The sequence below is a fragment of the Vombatus ursinus genome, unplaced genomic scaffold (assembly GCF_900497805.2).
Source record: "Vombatus ursinus unplaced genomic scaffold, bare-nosed wombat genome assembly UNPS02011353.1, whole genome shotgun sequence".
Classification (NCBI taxonomy): Eukaryota; Metazoa; Chordata; class Mammalia; order Diprotodontia; family Vombatidae; genus Vombatus; species Vombatus ursinus.
Genome location: NW_020951131.1, coordinates 296,566 through 304,859, shown reverse-complemented (window position 1 = coordinate 304,859; position 8,294 = coordinate 296,566).

Genomic DNA, 8,294 nt, shown 5'->3' with positions numbered 1-8,294 from the left:
AGCATGTGATTATCTCAGTAGGTGCAGAAAAAACTTTTGACAAAATAGAGCACTCATTCCTATTAAAAACACTAAAGAGCACAGGAATAAATGAAGCTTTCCTTAAAATGATAAGCAGTATTTATCTAAAGCAGAGAGTATTTTTTCGCTTTTACTTTGTTCAACATCATGATTGCTACTCCGGCTTTTTTTGTTTCAGTTGAAGCATAATAAACCATCAGCAAACATTCTCTGGAATGGGGATAAGTTAGAAGCTTTCCCAATAAGATCAGGGGTGAAACAAGAATGCACATTATTACCTCTATTGTTTAATATTGTACTAGTAATGTTAGCTATAGCAATAAGAGAAGAAGAAAAAAAATTAAAAGAATTAGAATAGGCAATGAGGAAACAAAACTATCTATCTTTACAAATGACATGATGTTATATTTATAAAATCCTAGAGAATCAACTAAAAAATTACTTGAAATAATAAACAACTTCAGCAAAGTTTCAGGATACAAAATAAACCCACATAAATCATCAGCATTTCTATATATTACCAACAAAGTCCAGCAGCAAGAGATAGAAAGAAATTCCATTAATAATAACTGTAGGCAATATAAAATAGTTGGGGTTCTACCTGCCAAGAGAAACCCAGGAACTCTATGAACACAATTATAAAACACTTTTCACCCAAAGTCAGATCTAAACAATTGGAAAAATATTAATCACTCATAGGTAGGCCAAGCCAATATAATAAAAATGGCAATTCTATCTAAATTAATCTATTTATTTAGTGCCATACCAATCAAACTATCAAAAACTATATTATAGAGCTAGAAAAAAATAATAAACTCTCAAGAATATCAAGGGAATCAATAAAAAATGTGAAAGAAGGTGGTCTAGCCATATCAGATCTCAAACTATTATAAAGCAGTAATTATCAAAAACAATTTGGTATTGGCTAAGAAATAAAGTGGTGGATCAGTGGAATAGATTATGTACAAATTATATTATAGCAAATGACCATAATAATCTAGTATATGATAAACCCAAAGATCCAAGCTTTTTGGAAAAAAAATTCACTATTTGATAAAAACTACTTGGAAAACTAGAAAACAGTATGGCAGAAACTAGGTATAGATCAACATCTCACGCTGTATACCAAGATAAGATCAAAATGGGTACATAATTTAAAAATAAAAGGTGACACCATAAGCAAATTAAGAGCACGGAATGGTTTGTCTGTCAGATTTATGGATGAGGGAAGAATTTAGGACCAAAAGAGATATAAAGAGCATTATAAAATATAAAATAGATAATTTTGAGTATATAAAATTTAAAAGTTTTTGCACAAACAAAACCAATGCAATGAAAATTATAAGAAAAACAGAAAAGGTGGGGAATTTTTTTGCAACAAGTATCTCTGATAAAGGCCTCATTTCTCAAATATATAAAAAATTTAGTCAAATTTATAAAAACATAAGTCATTCCCCAATTGATAAATGGTCAAAGGATGTGAACAAGCAGTTTCAGATGAAGTAAAGCAAAGGCTAAGTGACTTGCCCTGGGTCACACAGCTAGTGAGTCTTAGAGATAGCCCTTGAACTCAGATCTTCCTAACTCCAGGTTCAAAGTTCTATCCACTTCACCACCAAGAGGACTTACATGAACTAATGCAGAGTCAAGTGAGCAGAACCGAGAGAGCAACTTATATTATGATTAAAACCTGGTAAAGAAAAACAGCTGCAAGTCACTTGGGCTCTGGTCAACGAAATGACCAAATACAATTCCCAGAGATGGATAACAAAGAATACAAAGGGTGAGGGACCAGAGAGGTTCAGTCAGACATGCCCTTTCCAAGGTCAGTGGGGTTGGGGTGGGGGAGATTATTTCGTCTTTTAGTAGAATTTGTATTAATTCCCATTGTTTGAATGTGTGAGACTTAGGAAACCTGCCCTTTCTACATTATTACAATAGAGGCGAAGACAGAAATGCTCTTGTATGATAAAAATCATTTTGAAAACATCCTATTCATTTGTCTTGTCTTGATTTCCTTCACTGTCTCTCTCCCTCATCATTCTTATTTCCTTTGCTTTCATTCAGTCATGTGTTCTAATCAATTGAGATACTCGTGTTCACAAACTGGGGGGGGAGGTTTTAAGGGTGGATTTTTCATTTTCCCTTTTTGGAGAGAGAGGGAGAAAAATTATGCGAGTGACAATGATACTAAAAAAGTGTCAATGAAATATTTTTTTTAAATAAACAGAAGAAAGGGCAGAAGGGAAGAGACAAACAGAGACAATGTTGGAACTACCTTACTAAATTCAACTAATGTACTCCAAAAGTTGTATGAAATGAGAAAATGAAACTGCATATAACACAAGGTGAAAATTTTATGTCTACCCTTTTTGTTTTTCTTTGTATATTAAAGATTTCTTTGCATATTCATGATTGTTGATATTTATTAAACTTCTGTTAAAAATGAAAAAAATTAAGAAATTTAAAAAAAAGAAAAATTTAAAAATGAAAGAATTAATCTTGATGATTCCTAAAATCCCTTCCAACTCCATGGCTATGATTCCCACATAGAAGAACCTGGCTCCAGGCTTCTGATTCTAAGGATGGTACTCTTTTCACCTTTTTACTCTGCCTTGTCTCTCTGGAGAAAGAACAATCATTCATTCATTCATTCATTCATTCATTTATTCATTCATTCATCCATTCTTTTATTCATTCATCTAACAAACTTTTCCTGAGGAACTATGTTGCCATACTTTAGGCTAAATCCTATGGGAGATGGAAAAATGGAGAAAGACTTTGTCCTTGTCCTCAAGAGTTTACACCGTAGTAGGGAAGGTGAGACCTGTACACACAGACAGTACAATACCGTATGACCAGTTACATAAGAGAGGCACAAGATAAATGGGAGTCAAGGGAAGGCAAAGATGAAAAGGGTACTGTAACAGACTATCTAGTAATACATGTTGGGAATTATTAATAATGATGATAGTAATAGTTAGATAAAGCATTTATTAAGCTCTTCCTATGGGTACATGGTGCAAAGGACATGGGCACACAAATGCAAGCAAATGAGATGATTTCTGCCCTCATGGAGTTTACATTCTGGAAAACCATAAAGGGGAACTGGTAGGAGGAGAAAGGTTCTAGTGAGGAGGTGAAGCAATCTAGAGAGGGAATAGTGCTGGAAGTAAAGTAAGTGAGCATGGCTGGCATCTCTTATTAAATGGACAGCCTGGCCAGGGACTGGTCAATCAAGAAAGAAGGCTTCAAGGGGAAAAGAAGCCTACTATTTCTACAATCACTTAAGATTTGCAAAGTACTTGTTTTTATTGCACTTTGCTTTATTGTGTCTTGTAGATTTTTTTTCTTAACAAATTGAAGGTTTGAAGCAACCTTGCTTTTGAGCAAGTCTATTGGTGCCATTTTTCCAACAGCATGCACTCACGTCATGTCTCTAGGTCATGTTTTGGTACTTTTCTCACTATTTCAAACTCTTTCATTATTATAAACTGCTTTCATTATTTGTTATAGTGATCTATGATAGGTGATCTTTGATGTTACTCTTGTAATTGTTTTGGAGTTAAATGAACCATGCCCATAGAAGATAGCAAACTTCACTGATAAATATTGTGTCTGTTCTGACTGCTCCACAGACTAGCCATTCCCCCTTCTCTCTCCCTCTCCATGGGACTCCCTATTCCCTGAGATACAACAATATTGAAATTAGGCCAATTAATAATGGTATAATGGCCGCTAAGTGAAAGGAAGAGTCAATTCTTGCAGCAAACATCATTGTTCTCTTATTTTAAGAAATTGCCACAGCCACTCTAACTTCAGCAACCAGCACCCCAGTAAGTCTACAGCCTCAACAATGAGGCAGGACCTTCCACCAGCAAGAGGATTAGGACTTTCTGAAAGCTCAGATGATGATCAGCAATTTTTAGCAATACAGTATTTTTTAATTAAAGTATGTACTTTCTTTAAGACATAATACTATTTCACACTTAATAGACTATAGCATAGTGTAAACATGACTTTTATATGTAATGGGAAACAAAAAAAATTCATGTGACTCACCTTATCGCAATATCCACTCCGAATCTGCAATATCTCTGAGCTATACCTGTATATGTGTTATCTCAGTTGATTCTCCCAAGAACTGTGGGATAGATTTCATTATTATCCCCATTTTACAGATGAAGAAACTGAAGTTAAGAAAAGTTAAATGACTTGCCCAGGTTCACCCAGTCAACGGGTGTCTGAGGCCAGATTTAAACCCATAGTTTCCTCGGTTTCACTTGAAGTCAGATGCTCCATTGGGAATTTAAATCTTTGATCTGCTTTAACACCCAACCCCGCTTAAGGCATGGGCTTTCTTTAGACCTCAGTTCCTTCATCTGTAAAATGAGAGAATTAGATGAAATGAAATCTAAATTCCCTTAAAGCCCGAAATCTATGACCCTTACACACTCTGTCCTTTGGATTAGGATACAGCTATTGATGGGCATTACTGAGATTGTTTGATGGTAAGTGGGAGGTGCAGAGAGCCTCCACTGAAAAGATCTAGTCTGATTTCTTAGGAAGCTAAATGTGAAACATTGCAAGTTTGGCTCCTTGAAAGAAAGGAAATGAACTTTAACCTAAAATGAATTCTTGCTTGGAAATATAGACAGTTTGGGAAATCTTGCCTGAATTGAGGGATCAGAGAAAAGGATGAATGTCTCAGATGCCTGCTACCCTGAGTCAAAAACATTTGTGGTAAACAAAGCTCAGTTATGAGCTCCTAAGTTATGCCCTAAGAATCAATTGACTACATTTAGGGTCAGAAGAAAAAAAAACTCACGTAGAATTTTAGACCTCAAAAGGTGCATAGAAGTCACCTAATCTACACTTTCATTTAACTGATAATTACCATTATAGTCTGAGGTTTCTTTGGGGTTTATCCAGACCATACCACAATTAACGTAGGAGATAGTCTTAGAGGGGATTATTGAAAATAAAATGGACAATTTTGATTACATAAAATTTTAAAAGTTTTTGCACTAACATCTGATTCAATTAAATTAAAAGGGATACAGTTAACTGGGGAAAAAAAATCTTTGCATTTTCTCTGATAAAGATCTCATTTTTAAGATACATAAAGAACTGATTCAAAATTTTAAGAATAAGAGCCATTCACTAATTGATAAATGGTCTAAAGATATTAAAAGGTAACCCTGGCTTTCTATAACCATATGAAAAATGCTCCAAATCACTAATAATTAAGAGAAATGCAAATTTAATCAATTCTGGGGTTCTACTTCACATCCGTAAGATCACAAAGATAACAAAAAAAATGACAAATGTTGGAGGTACTGTGGAAAACTAGGCACATGGAGCCATTGTTGGTAGATGCAGGGTCTCATTTTTTACAGGGGAAATTGATCCATAGAAGTGGAGACTTTAGTAAGGTCCCTCTGACATTTGTGCCACCAAATACCTGGTTATAGCTCCTAGAAAATTCTGATCGATGTTACTTTGAAAAAGAAATTTGAACATAAAAAAAAAAGAACACTTTCCAAAACATTCTTTGAACTGTTAATTGACTCTAAAGAATGGCTAGCAGCGGAGAGTTCCCACCTACTCAATCATGCCCCAGGCTTTTTGTATATTTGATGCTCTGTGAAAATGGGCTTTCTGGCCTCCTTCAGCTGTACAACCTTCAGTAAAAGAAAAGTGATTCCCAAAGAGATTTTTTTACTTTAATACAAATGAAAAGATCAGATAAACATTTCCAATACAAAAGTAAGCTAGAGTAAAATTTTCCTATTTTTCAATCCTTAAGAAGAAAAAGAAAGAAAACCATTCCCCCCCTCCCCCATGCTTCGAAGTATAGGCAGATTATGTTACATTTTTAGAAAAGCAAGTTTTCTCGCAGGAAACATTAGCAGTGACAAAAATATCCCCTTACAGCAGTTTTATACTTGAGTGCCTTTTTATACCGATAGGATAAAGTAGGTTAATTAATTAGGTGACCATTTGTCTTTAGAATATGCTAAACTTTGCCAGTGACAGGAATTCCTTCTCCTACCTCCGAATCTCAGTGGTTAAGAATGAGCACATTAGGCTTTGGCCGGCCTTTCCAGCCTTCCCCAGGGATTCTTAAACTCTCAATCTTCAGGTTAGAAGGTATCATGGAGGTCATCTCCCAGGCAGCAATCACTTCACTTCAGTGCTCATTTGGCCAATGTTTATATGACAACAGTGCCTTGTACTGGTGGGCCTTTACTAAATGTTTGTTGAATTAAATGGAATTGGCTTTGTCTTTATTTACTATGGCCAACTCCATAGCTAAAATCCATGTTTTCTCACTGACTAAATACACATTTTATTCAGAGGCAAATATGTCCAGAAAGCTAATTTCATTTGTTTATCAATTAATTAATCAACAAATATTTATTTTACACAGATCTCAGTGCCCACTCCAAAGCCAGGGTGGCATGGATAGGTTCAGATCTTGCTTCTGATTTCACTAGCTCTGTAACTGTCTTCTAAATGATAGTTGGATTTGTCTGCATTGACCTCTGAGAAATCACAGAGCTACCTGCTCACTGCTATGGGTGGTTCTATAGGTAGATGAAAAGAAAATATTTACCACATTGGAATCAAATGAAATGGTATACTCAGTGTCATTTTGACAAACACTCATTGTGTTCAATTATCCTGGGACTAGAGGGTTAAGAAATCTTTTCTTCCTTGATTTCTCCTATATTTCATGAGTTATGTTCTCTCCTCTGGTGAGCAGTGCCCCTCCAAGACCTGAGGATTCCTATGAGAACCACACCGGGCTTGGAGACTCATCACCCAATTTTCCTGGACAATGGCTGGGCTTTCTGCCCTTGGGCTTCCTACCTGACCCTCAACTTTCACAGGATAGGAACCTGATACTCAAGATTCCTGGGGCAAAGAGCTAGGCTTGCTATTGCTACATGAAGTTTAGAGATAAGACTCCTACCTTGTGGGTTTCTAGAGCCCTCAACTCAGACCCTAGGGCAGTTCAGAGGTAACAGAAGCAGTCCCCTCACCCTGATCACCAATAATGGCAGCCTACTTTCCAGGTTACACGATGCTTTCTTCACAACTGTATTAAGCGGCTCAGCTGCCATGTCACTGGAAGCACCTTGAAGGAAGGGGCCATCTTCTTTTAGCCTATATTTGTACCCTAGCCTTTAGCACTGTACCTGGGATGTGGCATACACTTAAAACATGCTTATCACCTTGTATCCTTGTTTTGTGGGCTGTACAAATCTTATGTCCCCATTTTGCAGATAAAGAAACTGAGGCTTAGGCAGGGGATATGACCTGGGCAAAGTCACACAACTAGAGTCAGAGTCAGGGTAGAAGTACATTTCTTCTTATTCCAAGTCCAGTAATTTTTTTTCTGCCAGGTCCATGGTTCCTCAATACAATACCGTTAATATATTCTTTACACCTTTTACATAGCTAGACCAGTGACCTCAGATTTATCTTGGATTTTCCAGTGAAAAGAGCTCCAATAGAGGTTGGATTTGGAGCCAGGAAAAACGGTGACTATCACCTCCATACTATTTTCCATACATGAAATAATGAATGCCCAGAGGTTTGCAAACTTTAAAACCACACATAAATGTTAGCTGCTAACATTGTTCCTAAGGTCAAGGATTCTGAGCTGGAGGGGGAAAAAGGGGGACCTTTATGGTCATCTAGTGCCGTGCCCTCATTTTACAGAGCAGGAAACTGAGTCAGAAGGGTAAAGCCACATGTCCAAGGTCACATAGGTAATAAGCAAGAGAGTTTGGATTCACACTCAGGTCCTGTATACCCTTGCTTAGATCTCTTTCCACCGCCAGGCATGATCACTGGCCCAGGGCTGCTGCCACTATATCGTATTATCAGACTGGTACAGCAAGCAATGAGTCTGCTTCAACGAGATCCACTTGGCATAGTAGACTCCATTCCCACAGTCAGCAATTTGCTCAGTATGTGAAGAGGATAGCATCCACAAAGCCTGGGACGACACAAATCTTCATTCAGGAGTCTACTGGAAACCCTTAAGTAGAATGTTACCTGAGAACCAAAGATCTGGGAAACGGAACCAAAGACACAAGCCCGGAGGTGTGGAAGGTGTTCCACAGCAGACTTTTGTTCCCATAATTCCTCACCTGGGGCCCAGCATCCCTCCTATCCGCTTGGCTGCCCCTCATCTGCCTGGGGCACACATTAACTCCAGTACCTGAGACCCAATATCTGGCATCCCCTGGGCTTGTTGT